The sequence below is a fragment of the Abramis brama genome (genome assembly GCF_963993115.1).
Source record: "Abramis brama genome assembly, chromosome: 6".
NCBI classification, from domain to species: domain Eukaryota; kingdom Metazoa; phylum Chordata; class Actinopteri; order Cypriniformes; family Leuciscidae; genus Abramis; species Abramis brama.
Genome location: NC_139968.1, coordinates 24,359,609 through 24,374,889, shown reverse-complemented (window position 1 = coordinate 24,374,889; position 15,281 = coordinate 24,359,609). Strand labels below are relative to the sequence as shown.

Sequence of the window (15,281 nt, the reverse complement as noted above, 5' to 3'; positions counted from 1 at the left end):
TCATGCCAGCCAGCTTGGTCTCTCACAACCACACATACATCAATAATATAGGACCAAAGACTTAGGGCTTAAATACACAGAGCAATCAAAAGAGCTAATGAGATATTTAACATGACAACATGATCAGTCAATGAAACTCACTAAAAAACAGGGTCAAACAGGCAAACAGAAACTGAACACAATGAAAACTAAATCAAAACAGACAACGCATTCTCATCCTAGGGCGTCATATACTGACGCTTTTGAAATTTCTTCAATATCCGACGCAAAGGGCACCCTTTAGCGTCAATATGAGACGCCGGTTATGGGTAGGTTTAGGTCTGGGGTAGGTTTAGGGTTAGACCACTAGGAGGCGCCTCCTAGACTCATATTTATCTGCGTCTCATATTGACGCCTAAGGGTGCCCTGTGCGTCGGATATTGAAGAAATTTCAAAAGCGTCAGTATATGACGCCTTGGGATGAGAACGGGCTGAAACAGAACATACTCGTGACATATTGTCACTGGTTGTGACGGATAGACTAAACAAACAAAACACAAAGATGATGAAGAAGGATTATCAGGCTTTAATATATTAATATATTTATTATCAGATATTTCCACAACGATAATTCAGACACAACTACACATAGATGAAACCCACACCAACTGAACTGAACTTAGGTGAGGAGATAATGACATGTATGCACCATAACACAATGATGAAATCAAATCAGTGACCATGATGAAAGAAAAAACAAGGCAGGGAGAAACGGTGAACGAAAACAAAAAGTCTTTGGTGGTGTGATATATATATATATATATATATATTGCCTTCATTTTACTTCTTGCTTCAGGCAAGAAGTACTGTGTGAGTAACATAACATATATATGAAGCCCCTAAGTGCTATCTGAAATGTTCTTCTAAAATTAGCATTTTTTATCAAGCTCATATATTTAGGTTCAGTAATTTCACTTTAATGACAATTAATAGATAATTTTCATTGCCATTAAAGGGAAATAACTGAACATAAACATACAAGCTTGATAAAAATGATCATTCTAGAAGAAAATTCCAGATGGCACTTAGAGGCTTTTGCATATATATATATCCAGTCCATTTTAATTGAACATGTAAAGTTATTTGTTATTTCGGTAAAACTTTACAATAAGGTTCATTAATTAACATTACTTAACTACATTAGTTAGCATGAACTAATAATAAACTGCACTTATACAGCATTTATTAATCTTTGTAAATGTTAATTTCAACATTTAATAATACTTTATTAAAATATTGTAAACATTAGTTAATGCACTGTGAACTAACATGAACAAACAATGAACAGCTTTATTTTTATTAACTAACATTAACGAAGATTAACAAATACAGTAACAAATGTATTGCTCATGGTTAGTTCATGTTAGTCAACACATTAACTGATGTTAACTAAGGAACATTATTGTAATGTAAAGTGTTACCATTATACTGTATCAAGACAGTACAGTAAGTGAAAAATAAACCACAGAGATACATTCGCAAACAATTTATCAAGTACAAATACACAGTGAATCCAGACAATGTTGTCAAAAGAGCAGACGTCACCCTAGAAATGACCGACCAAGTTGTTCCCTGTAACAAAATTAATCTATGTGTATTTGTATGTAGATCACCCTGATGAGTTCAGACAGGCCGCTGCAGTTCAACCTCTGAACCGTAGACGACGGATAACTCTGATAGTTGTTTTAGTTTATCCTGCTTTTCCTGATGCTCCAGACATCTTGCTCTACAATCCCAACAGCTTACAGCAGCAATGACAACAACGCTGAGGGATGCGAGCAGAACTAAAGCTGAAAACTAATAAAACAAACACACAAAAATGTATATAAATTATTTTTATATGTAAATAAATATTAAGACTATAAATCTTTATAAAAACATTATATAATTATTATTTATATAAAACCTGTACACTCACCCTTGAGTAGAAAATGAGTTTTTCGGTCAGTTCTAGCAGGTCTGTTGCGTTCACTCCAGTGGGTTTGCACCATTTAATCTGGAGTTCTTCATCCAAGACGTAATCTCCTTCCCAGTGAACCAAGCCACAAGCGACATATTCCCCCTCAAACAACAACAGAAACATCCACAATGAAGATGGAATCAGACAAAGTAAAAAGAGCCCAGCACAATGAGAAGATGACCGTCTGCAAGGCCTTTGAATGAACATCATCACAGCCAGAGCCAGAAGAGCAGGTGCAAGAAAGATGACGCTGATCAGTATCATGTTAAACCCAGGAGAACATGGGCAGGAAAATTCCCGATCCATCAACTTCTGCAGTCCAATTAATGCAAAGCAAAAATGCAATGCACTGAAAGAAGCTGTGCTTCTTTCTAGTTTTTCTGGATTGTTCGAAAACCACCCGAGAAACACCATTTTTCATGAAACAACCCACTTTAAAGATCACTGGCTTACTTTAGACCCACTGAAGAACTGAGACCTTTTAAACAGAACAGATCATTAATATCTGTTCACCAAACACTGTGTGACAGCAGAACTCATATCCTACAGCAATTTAGGATCTGTATTATTAACTGTTTGCAAGGTCATTTATCATACTATGAGACAAAGGACAATGAAAAAGGACAGTAGAAACTAATTATGTGAATAGGACTCACCTCCTTTCTTTTAGTAATTCAGATGCTCCATTGAACCAAATTCTATTAAATTCATCAGAAGTAAATGAAATATTGTTTGGCCAACAAAATGAAAACAAACAGCAAGCATTGTCCCATATCATGGCACATGACAATGCCATACAGCAAATATTTACACTAAATCTAGAGGACATTAGATGAAGTGTTCCTGGCTTCTCATATTGAACAACTGCAAAGGTTGCATAAACATAAGATATAAAACTGAATAAATGTCATGTATTACAAAAAAATTTTTTTACTATTAAAAAAGTATATATATATATATATATGAAAACGCTTAGCAACTGGTTGTTTCCGCAGGTAAGCATGACTGTTTCATGTTTTTACCTCAATGTGAAATACTATTCTCTGGTTTACTTGAAAAGATTTACAGTTACTAGAAATTATGTTTGAAAACTCTGTGTAAATAGGTACTAAATCACATTATGCATTATTACTGTAATTAAATAATAAATGAACTACAAGGCAAACAAAATATTCATTTCTACAGGTTGTGGGTCAGGGGAAACATTTCATGGTCCACTTGTTCAAAATAAAAGTATCTCATTCACGAAAGACACGCAGCACCCCCAGTGGTGACCAGGGGAAGTTCAACAATAGCATACTAATAATATTTGGTTACTTTACATAGCTGGCCTACTGTATTTAAGTAAAACGTGTTTAAGTGAATATTTTGTATTTAAAGCAGAAATATAATATTTATTGTCTGCCAGCAGATATATTCTCAGACAAAACTTACTGAAAAGAAACAAGAAGAACAACAGAAATCAGTCTACTTTCTTTATTTGTGAACTTGTGTTTTACAGAACATATTCACACATGCCATATATATTTTTATATATCATGTGGTTGACAGGAGAGACAAGTGCTTGTTGTAACACTGGGCTTTTGTCACAATGTCAATAAGGTTTTGACTCAAAAGTCCAATTACACAGGACACAGTTACACAGTTTTTTTTCAAGATTTACAGGTTATTTTTCATAATAGCCAGCAGCCATATCACCCTGTAGCCCAAGACTGGTTGCTCACTGAAGCTAAGCAGGGTTGAGCCTGGTTAGTACCTGGATGGGAGACCTGAGAAAACCAGGTTGCTGCTGGAAGAGATGCTAGTGAGGCCAGCAGGGGGCGCTCACCCTGTGGTCTGTGTGGGTCCTAACACCCCAGTGTACTGATGGGGACACTATACTGTCAAAAGAGCACCGTCCTTCGGATGAGATGTTAAACTGAGGTCCTAACTCTCTGTGGTCATTAAAAATCCCAGGATGTCCTTTGAAAAAGAGTAGAGGTGTACCCCGGCATCCTGGCCAAATTTGCCCCTTGGCCTCAGTCAATCATGGCCTCCTAATCATCCCCATATACTGATTGGCTTCATCACTGTCTCCTCTCCACCAGTAAGCTGGTGGTGTGTGGTGGGCATCCAGGTGGATGCTGCACATTGGTGGTGGTTGAGGAGATTCCCCCCTTCCATGAAAAGCGCTATATAAATGTAATGAATTATTATTAATTATTATAATCACCGGTCAGTGTTAGTGGTCGTTCACAGAGAACAGGGTTTCTGTAGTGTGAAAAGAAAAAAAAAATCAATATAGTACATAAGTTGGTGAATAATTTAGTAATAGTTCACTTCAGAATGAAAATTTCCTGATAATTATGACCGCCGCTAGCATAGCTAGCGAAAGCGGTCATATAGGGATTGTCAAAGTTTTTTTTTTTTTTTTTTCGTCATCTACTGAATTTTTTCGTCAAAGATACCAGGGACACCGAAACACCGGGGAACATGAAATTTGGTGGGCATGTAGCCCCACTAGACTTTTACGGAAAAATTTCGTTTGGTCCCCGGGGGCCACTCCCCCCCCGCGCTGGGCCCCCCCAAACCCAAAAAATGCAGTTTTTCCTAAATAACTACCTGAACCGTGGCACCGAGGATGATGAATTTTTTATGGTATGTTGGTCTACTAGACTTTTACGGAAAAATTTCGTTTGGTCCCCGGGGGCCACTTCCCCCCCCGCGCTGGGGCCCCCGTGAATTTTTCGTCAACGATACCAGGGACACCGAAACACCGGGGAACATGAAATTTGGTGGGCATGTAGCCCCACTAGACTTTTACGGAAAAATTTCGTTTGGTCCCCGGGGGCCACTCCCCCCCCGCGCTGGGCCCCCCCAAACCCAAAAAATGCAGTTTTTCCTAAATAACTACCTGAACCGTGGCACCGAGGATGAATAAATTTTTATGGTATGTTGGTCTACTAGACTTTTACAGAAAAATTTCATTTGGTCCCCGGGGGCCACTCCCCCCCCCGCGCTGGGCCCCCCGTGAATTTTTCGTCAACGATACCAGGGACACCGAAACACCGGGGAACATGAAATTTGGTGGGCATGTAGCCCCACTATAGATTTTATGGAAAAATTTCGTTTGGTCCCCGGGGGCCACTCCCCCCCCCCGCGCTGGGCCCCCATGCATTTTTCGTCAATGATACCAGGGACACCGAAACACCGGGGAACATGACATTTGGTGGGCATGTAGCCCCACTAGACTTTTACGGAAAAATTTCGTTTGGTCCCCAGGGGCCACTTCCCCCCCCGCACTGGGGCCCCCGTGAATTTTTCGTCAACGATACCAGGGACACCGAAACACCGGGGAACATGAAATTTGGTGGGCATGTAGCCCCACTAGACTTTTACGGAAAAATTTCGTTTGGTCCCCGACACCCTCACCACCCCCCCCCCCCGCGCTGGGCCCCCCCAAACCCAAAAAATGCAGTTTTTCCTAAATAACTACCTGAACCGTGGCACCGAGGATGAAGACATTTTTATGGTATGTTGGTCTTAAGGGCCCACATCAACCTAGCCCATAATCGATTGTCAAAGTTTTTTTTTTTTTTTTTTCATCTGAATTTTTCGTCAACGATACCAGGGACACCGAAACACCGGGGAACATGAAATTTGGTGGGCATGTAGCCCCACTAGACTTTTACAGAAAAATTTCGTTTGGTCCCCGGGGGCCACCCCCCCCCCCTCGCTGGGCCCCCCCAAACCCAAAAAATGCAGTTTTTCCTAAATAACTACCTGAACCGTGGCATCGAGGATGAAGAAATGTTTATGGTATGTTGGTCTTAAGGGCCCACATCAACCTAGCCCATAATCACTCATTTGTGATTTGCGCCCCTCCCATAAAAAATTAAAATGCAATATTATTCTGCTTTAATCGCCCCTATCTTCAGTGCAGATGTTCAGAACTGCACCATATTTCATGTGTATGATTAACTTGACATCCTCTGGGGGTATGCTAAGTTTCGTAGAATTTCATCCATGGGGGGGTATAAAATAAATTCATTTATGTGCACATTTAGTGACTGTACACTCATCGGCCTGTAGATGGTGCTGTTGAGCGAAGGGTTGCTGGTTTAGGATGATACTGTCACACACACACATGCAGGAATACAAACAAACGCAAGCATGCACACACACTGACATCCACAGGCACAGACACACACCCATACACACACATACAAATCCACATGCACAGACACACACACACAAACACACATGTACGCACGCACACATACACGCACAGACACACACAGACACACACATACACAAACGCACACACATACACACACACACACAGACAGACATGCACATACTACTACTTTTTTTAGGTATCAGCCATATACCCGATTTACCAATACCCAATGTGTTATGCTTGGGCAGTATACTAATGACGTGGGTGGGACATGTTTCATGCCATGTTAGATCACATCCTGAGAGTCTACGCTTTCAGAAAATATATAGTTTATATAGTTGAATCAGTTTTCTCTTCATGGTACAGACCAAAATGTATTATGTGTACACTTTCTTCACCTAAATCCATAAAATCCCATTAATTTCAATTGGACATTTACTTAAGTGTTCTACTAGGTACAGTGGGAATGAGTTTAATTTTGTTAACATTGTTTTTTTAAAACTCTGGGACCAGGGCTACAAGATAAAACCACTTTTTTGGGGAAAAAATGTTTTTTATTTCAGTAAAACACAACAAACCCATGCCAAAGTCAGATAACAGACTTTTACCATCAACAGGCACCTCAACCGTTTGGTAGAGGTTTGTATAAATTGAATGGGAGGGTCCTTTGAAAAAAAACCCCACAGATTTTTCATACTTAGTACACTGTTAATTATTTCACTGTAAATTTACAATAAATTGCAGGTTAATAATTGCATGACTTTCACAGTAAGTTACCGTATCATTTTTACAGTAAATAATTGTGAAATGACAGCTGTTTACTGTGACTTCACAATAACTATGACGTCATATTACTGTGATTTAGCAGTAAGCTGCTGTATAATTACTGTATTTTACTGTGCAATTACAGTTAGTCTATCACATTACTGTAATTTAACAGTAAGCTGCTGTAGAATTACTGTATTTAACCATGTCTATACTGTGATTTAGCATAAATGATGGACCAAACAAAACTGATAAAAACAATGGTTTAACTTTTATTTTTTTAGAAGAAAAATACATTTTAATAACAGGAATAAACACTGTGTAACATGAATGAACACTGGGTAACATGAATGTCTGTCAATATGTGTGTGAATGTGTTTACTGTGTTTACCATTATGTGATAATGGTACTTGAAAAATACAATTTAATAACAGGAATAAACACTGGGTAACAGGAATGAACACTGGGTAACAGGAATGTGTGTCTATGTGTGTGCACTGTGCATGTGTTTACTATGTGATAATGGTACTTCACAACGTAGGAGCTGAAAAGAGAAAGAAGGAGAGAGAGAAGAGAGGGAAGAAAAGACAAAAAGGTGGGAAAAGAGAGGGTTGCAGGTGTCTCACTCCTTCCCTTGCAGCAGGCACCTGCATAGTATGGGTTCTGTCCACTATCTACAAAAGATAAGAAAGACAAAAAGTTTAAGTTACTCTGTGGTGCAAGTACCTGCAAGTATGGTACTCGCATTGTAAAACTAATCCTAAAATGTGTACAATTTAAGAAATTACAATTGTAAAACTCATGATAAATCAGATAAATCATGTGAATAGTACTATATCAATTAATATTAAATCAACAAACCAGAGGACTCTGAAAGTAACATGATTGAGGTTAAGCAAAAATTACATGACATGCGTACATAGTAATGCAACTCAGTAAGCCAGTAATGTGATGTAAATTTACACTTAAAACTATTGTAAAGTACATCTGTAAATTTGACGTTTTTATTCTAACCTATCAATAACCTATAACATTGAAAAGGCATGTTTAATTCAAATAAACGTAAGAACAATGAATTTTAGACATTTTGCAGCCTGTCTAAACTCGTAGAACAGATTAAAGGGATAGTTTACCCAAAACCCCACCCTCATTCCAAACACGTTAGCCCTTCATTCATCTTTGGAACACAAATTAAAATATTTTCTGACTCCTCCATGGACAGCAATTTTATTACCACTTTCAAGGCCCGGAAAGGTAGTGAAGATTGTTAAAATAGTCCATGTGACTACAGTGGTTCAACCTTAATGTTATGAAGCGATGCAAAAATACTTAATAGTGCGGAACGACAATAAGGTTGAACCACTGTAGTCACGTGGACTATTTTAACAATGTTTTTACTACCTTTCTGGGGCTTGAAAGCGGTTATAACATTGCAGTCTATAAGCGGGATCAGAAAGCTCTCGGACTTCTTAAAATTATCTTAATTTGTGTTGAACAAAATTCTTATGTGTTTGGAACATCATGAGGGAGTGTAATTAATGAGAGACTTTACATTTTTGAGTGAACTAACCCTTTAATAGCTTAAGTAAACATCTTACTGCATAACTAATTCTAGCTTAAAACAGAGACAGTGTTTCGTTAGTCTGTTCTGAAGTTGGAACACAACTTACATTAGACTGACATCCATTCAAAGTCAATGAGCTTCCTGATCAGTGTACAGACTTGCTGGTTTATGTGTCCTCTTTGATTTTGTACCTGTCTCTGGGTTGATGCCCAAGAAGAACCTATAAACAAAAAGACAGAGAAGAAAGATGTTAGTTTAATTCAAGTGGGATTAAAAAGGTTTCAGTTCCCAGTCATCACCTTCAGTGGGTCACTGCTGTTGTAGTACTGAGCAAAACTAAAGTTAGCTCAGTTTTAACAAGGTGACATTACTTGGATTCAATTAAACAGCAACCATTTAAATAACTTAACAGCAACTGAAAAACATTTACATCACAAACACACAGTCAAGAATAGTCCTGCAACAAAGTAAGTTAGATGTTTGTGATTTACCCAGGCAATGCATTTGCACACAACAATTTACATCATTTACACGTACTGTTTGCAGAGGATGGAGGAAGAGCCTGTTGCCAGTCCATCTCCATGTGGCTGTTTCTGCTTGCACTCTTCCTCCTAGAATTATTACCCGTTCACAGACAAAATGGCTCCTAATATCTCCAGATGTCGACCTGTTTTACTTTAGAATAGCACAGCTAACGAAGCTCCACTAATTCAGTGATAAACACATTTATTTTCCTATATCTTTTTTATAATAAAATGCACTTTATTTTTTCTGTTGACGAGACAGACAACGGCTGCTCCGTTTCACACACGGCAGAAAAATATGGACGACGCCCAGCTAGCTAACGTTACTAATTTGAGATTAATTTATTCCACCTTTGCACAAATCCACAACACTATAATGTATCTAGTTGATCATAACTGTCATAATACACACATTAAGGCCACAGCTTACCTTATAACTTTATTTCCCGGTGGTAGAAAAATGCTGTGGGAAAAGAGAGAACGCTGTTAGAGTAACGAACGTTAACTAAGAAAAGCATTAAGCAAAGCTAAAGTTCAATTTTGACGGTGTAGCTAACGTGAAGCCTCACAGTTAATAACTTAATACGGTACTACTAATACACTTATTAACACAACCAACGTCTGATCATTCAAATTTGCGCGCTCAAACCTAGACGCGAATCTGCTCCAGCTAAGTTACAAAAACATGAAACAGAACTTAACTAACGCTAATTTGGTTCATACTTTTAAATAACATGCAATTTCATATTAAAAACAGTCATCAAATTGACAAAGTTTGAAATTAAACACTTACCGCACTGAATCCGTCGAGTGAGACCATGGAGGAGATCAGGCCAGGGAGCTCCGGGGGAGCTCAGATGACGCAGTTGCAGCGCGAAAATGACGGAATTCACAGTAGTTTCTTGTAAAAGCCCCGCGCCTGCATTATTTTCACAGTAAAAGTCTAAATACGGTATTATATTGTGAAATATCACAGTTAAAGCCTGTGAAGTGGTAATAATGTAATTACCTGTGAAATATTACAGTTATATATTGTGAAATCCTGGAAATATTTTACAGTGTATGTATAAGTATAAGTATATATACTATTTTGATCCCGTGAGGGAAATTTGGTCTCTGCATTTATCCCAATCCGTGAATTAGTGAAACACACTCAGCACACAGTGAACACACAGTGAGGTGAAGCACACACTAATCTCGGCGCAGTGAGCTGCCTGCAACAACAGCGGCGCTCGGGGAGCAGTGAGGGGTTAGGTGCCTTGCTCAAGGGCACTTCAGTCGCTTTTTACTGTTAACCACTGTTATGGATGTGACGTTTTCACATTATGGATGTTAAGTGTCTAAACTAATGACTTTTGATATAAAACTTAAATACTAATGGCAAATAATTACAAAACTCTAAATTATCCATGATCCACAGGAATACTCCAGACAGTCTTTTAAAATATACAACTTATATACATAAACACGCAATACAGCCAAATTACTCCACGTCATTTATTTTTGTGGAAAGCCAGTGCAGGCCTGAGCGGCGGTCATATTTTGTACCGCCATGCGGTACATCTAGTTTACTCCCACATAATCCAAGATGTTCATACGCAAGCTCTGCACATGTTTACATAGAAGTGCCAGAGACGCAGAACAGTGGGATGGGAAAAAAAAACCCACAAGTTGTCGAGACTTGTTTTGAAACATTCTAAGGGTGAATCTCAGACGGAAGGCTGCATCTTAGTAAGGCTGCATATCTTGGCTGCCACATCATCAATCCGTCTCATTTCAATTTGAAGGATCCTTGGAAGGCAGCTTTAATTTTGTGTCCTCCGTTTAGCTCATTTTGATGGATGCATCAAGTGCATCCTTCAGGTCCTTCAATCATCCATAATCCTTTGCACACGTTCCAATTCTCAAAAAAGAACAGACAGAAAACGAGTCTGCACTGAGTTCATTATAAAATGTAAGACAAAAATAATGTTTTCGGAGGTGACGGCAAACAGTTTTTTTGGGGGGTAATTAATCACTTAACACTAAACTGCCAATGATTTATGCCACTGGGAGATCACATACGGTTGCCATCCACTGTACTGCATTAATAGAAAGCCAGTTAATATAAAGATTTTAAATAAAGTATTTTTCCAAAATGAAGTTTAAATAGTATTTTCATGCCGTGACCATGGGGGCTTGAACGTAGCCATGCGCACTTACTAGACCGTCTCATTGTAGCGCTTATGATTAGGAGGAATCTAGCCTACAAGCCTCAGAGGGACTGGACTAGGAAGTACGCAGCTTCACTAGGATGCAGCCTTCTGTTTGAGAAGCACCCTAAAAGTGTGGCGCTCATCGCAACAGTCAAAGATGTCAGTCAACGCATGTTTACATAGAAAAAACAATGAACTGCAACGCAGTGGAAGGCAAAAAGACAACGCATTCTCATCCTAGGGCGTCATAATACTGACGCTTTTGAAATTTCTTCAATATCCGACACAAAGGGCACCCTTTAGCGTCAATATGAGACGCCGGTTATGGGTAGGTTTAGGTCTGGGGTAGGTTTAGGGCTAGACCGCTAGGAGGCGCCTCCTAGACTCATATTTATCTGCGTCTCATATTGACGCCTAAGGGTGCCCTGAGCGTCGGATATTGAAGAAATTTCAAAAGCGTCAGTATATGACGCCTTGGGATGAGAACGGGCTGAAAAAGATGTTCTATGTAAACGGCCACTTCTTGTGTTACTGTACACTCTTAAAATAAAAGATCTTTATTTGCATATAGTGGAACCTTTCTATTGCATGTGTGGAATCATTATTTTTAAGAGTGTAGTCTAGCTTCTCATATCCTGCTAAATGTAAAATGTATTTCACAAATTACTTTGATTTTCTTCTGTGAAATACAAAAGAAGATATTTTGTGTCTCTGTGTTTTTGATTTTGTTGTTTCTGATCTTCTTCTTTTGTGTTCACAAAGAAAGTAAGTCATACATTTTTTATATTACACTATTTTCTGTACAGCATTTTGGTCAACTTTTGTTGTGTTTATTTGTGCTTTATAAATAAATGAAATGAAATACATGTGTGGAACGGCAGAATCTTAGGCTGAACTTTATGATCAATGTCAAAAAAACAAGCTTCCAGTAGCTGATAAGGAAGTTTATCAAAGCTTCATCAAAACTCCCTTTCCCTTCCCAGCCAAAATGAATGAGTAAGGCTGACTAATTTTACGTAAGCCCATCCTGCTTTCTGCATAATTGTGATGAAATGAGGCATATGTGTTCTGCACACATTTACAGTAGAACAAACGTCAGAGACTGTTCAGAATTAACATGGGAGCTGACTGCTTTCAGGAATAAGTGTAATTTGAGTTTATAGCACGGTGACTCAGACCTTATGCGAGAAACAAACACACAGCTGTCTTTAGTTTAAACCTCCATTTTTGCTGTAGCTCTGTATATTTCTATGGTATCGCTGTCGGAGAGTAATTCGAGTAATTAGAGTAAGTTTTTAAAGTTAAGCTTACAATTTTGCTGCATGGTTTGAAGATCAGTTGGAAAGTCAATGAACTGCCATACAGTAGTGGCCAAAAGTGATGTCCGGCAATGGAAAATTGACAGATTCACCCTTTATTCAAATAGTATTTAAAAAAGTGTTAAAGACTTTGTAAGTTAATAGTTGTGCTCAATGAAACATGCCAAATTGTACAGACTGTTTGATTTCATGGAAACAGACACCAGTTATTCAGTCAAGAGATCTCTTATTTATTTATTTTATATAAGACATAGGAGGAAGAGACAATGGAGACCAAACGAAGGTCTTGATTCAGCTTCTCAGTCATCTTCTCTGCCCTAGACAAAGACTTTCAGTTCTTATATATGCTGAACAGAAAAACTGCATTACCAGAGAAACATGTGGTTCCCATTAACATAGGAATGTGTAAGGGGATGCCATCATTCTCAAGTCTCTAACTTCAGCACACTCAAAGTCACCCAAAGTCTCCCCCACATGTGATTCACAAAATACAATGATTACAAATGATTATGAATGTATATAAAACGTATAAAACAGATACATAATACTACTGATTATGAATATTGATAAAAAGTAATGAACATATGAAAAAAAACAACCAAAAAAAAAAACAAGAGAGGACAATGAAATATTAATAACTGACTATGTTGCAGACAAACTTTCATAAAACATGCTGGAAAGATTTTTTCTTAGTAAGAGGTTCAGACAATATTTGTCATTATTCTCTAGTGATTAAAGATGAAGTGCAAAGTAAATTATTTAACTATGAATTGGTCACGTAGGCAACAGAAGAGACAACAAAGAGAGAGCATGTTTCAGTGAACAGACATGCAATTTTATAATTAGTAAATCTCATAAGCTTGATGAAGTCATTCAAATCATTTGATATTTAGAAGGATAAATATTGATTAATAACTTGACTAACAACCATTCAAAGGATATACATTGATGCGGCAGTGGATTCAAGAATCCGCCCGTCACCAAAAGGTTCTTTGGGGAACCAAAAATTGTTCTTCTTTAGGTGTGTTCACACTTGTATTTTGGTTCAAATGGTTCGTTTGGTCCGGATCCAAAAAAAAAAAAAAGAGTCCTGGTCCTCTTAGCATTTATATTGGCATTTTAACACCAAACCTTAAGGCATGGGTATATGTTCACAACCTGATTGGTTGGCTTTTATTGCATATGTTTAAATTCTCTCGACAGAACTTTTAGGGTCGCATCTTGTGGCATTATGTCCCTTTTTTGGTTTATGTAGATGTTTTTGGTGTGCGTTGCGTTCACACCATTCAAACCGCACCAAGGTTCGTTTGGAAACGGATTGAGACCCATCTTTTAAGGGTTCTCGGTCCGCTTGTTTGGTTCGCATGAGGGTTCAGATGGCAGCGTTCACACTTATTCAAATGAACCGCACTAACAGAGCAATCACGCCAGGGTTCGTTTGAATCGAACCAAACATACCCAGTGTGAACACAACTTAAGGCATTGCTGCGAAAACACCCTTTAACATTTATTTTTACATCCCTCCAAAATTCAGCTGTTTATTCATTTTTAGAAAAAGCAAGAAGTGGGTGTGTAGTGATGGAGGCGGTGGGGCTGAGCTCCACATCATGGTGTCTGTGTCCTCCATCGTGTCTCATTTTTCGTCCGCAGAACAACAACAGTCGACTTGGGCACCAGTCACATTTCCCACTTATGCAGCTGTCATAAATACCCACAGCGGCAAGCGACAAGACACTGAAGAAAGTGATCAAGACATAACCTGCATACTGAAAGAACAGAAAAAAACATTACTTGAATTTGTATTCGTCCAATATAATTAGTCATTTTCCCTTTCTGACATATTGTGAGGTCAAGAAAGGATTAATTTAATATATCCTTTATGATATTACAATAACAGAACAAGCTCATACAGTATAGGATATTTACCTGAGATTGATGAATATATTTGCGAGTTAATTCTCGTAGCTCCATCTCCTTTTCTTTCCCTTCAGTGGGTATACACCACCGCGTGTCTAGCTTAACATCATCATCAAAAACTCCGTTCCAGTCTGTCATGGCACAAGCAACATATGCACCATCAAGTAACAAGAAGAAGATCCACATTAAAGGTGGAATCAGACACCATATGATGGCTTTAGGATAGCTCCGAGGAGTATCATCTTCCACTCGTTCAGGGCACTGAAACCATCCGTATTTAAGAGGCCTTAGAATGTGGAACATTATGACAAAGAGAAAAAAAGCAGGTCCAATGAAGAAGAACACTGTTATCACTTCATTCTGATCATTTCTACATGGGCATTTGAATTCATGAACCAGTCCATACAAAACTGCAATTAACAAAATGGTCAATATACCATAGCCTAAAACAGTACAACGTTTCAAGAGCGGGTCACTTTGTTTCTCTTGAAATGACATCTTCTGAGGGAAGTTTGATGATGCTTTTGATGGCTTCTTTCGCTTTTAGTCCGGTTCAAAAGCTCTTTGTAGTCTCGACAGATTCCCTTTAATGAAGAAGATGAGAATTATTATCCATAGCAGGAGAATGAAGCATATGGTTTTGAACATATCAATAGAACATTTCACTCTTAAAAATTAAGGTTATGTATTTGTACAGTATTGATGGTTCCATGATAAAACTTTAACATTCATAGAACCTTTCCATTGCACTAAAGGTTCTTTATGTTGGAAAAAGTTCTTTACACTAAGAACAAATAATTCTTTGACTGGTTAGGTTCTTTACCAAAAAAGTTTCTATG

The 15,281-nt window shown here is 38.2% G+C and overlaps 2 long non-coding RNA genes across 3 annotated transcripts; both read right to left on the bottom strand.

The window, feature by feature from the left end:
• Nucleotides 1–7,175: 7,175 nt before the first annotated feature.
• On the bottom strand, nt 7,176–10,074 carry LOC311084107. 2 transcript variants are annotated; one of them, XR_014606431.1, is made up of 3 exons: nt 9,805–10,074; nt 8,594–9,474; nt 7,176–7,597 (listed from the first exon to the last, which is right to left on the bottom strand). It is a non-coding gene; the product is annotated as an uncharacterized lncRNA (long non-coding RNA). The 2 variants fall into 2 exon arrangements; XR_014606432.1 differs by lacking the exon at nt 9,805–10,074 and having other exon boundaries at nt 8,594–9,795.
• A 2,662-nt stretch (nt 10,075–12,736) lies between these two features.
• LOC311084321 lies at nt 12,737–15,017 on the bottom strand. The gene is made up of 3 exons (XR_014606483.1): nt 14,880–15,017; nt 14,452–14,728; nt 12,737–14,291 (listed from the first exon to the last, which is right to left on the bottom strand). It is a non-coding gene; the product is annotated as an uncharacterized lncRNA (long non-coding RNA).
• Between the last annotated feature and the right edge of the window lie 264 nt (nt 15,018–15,281).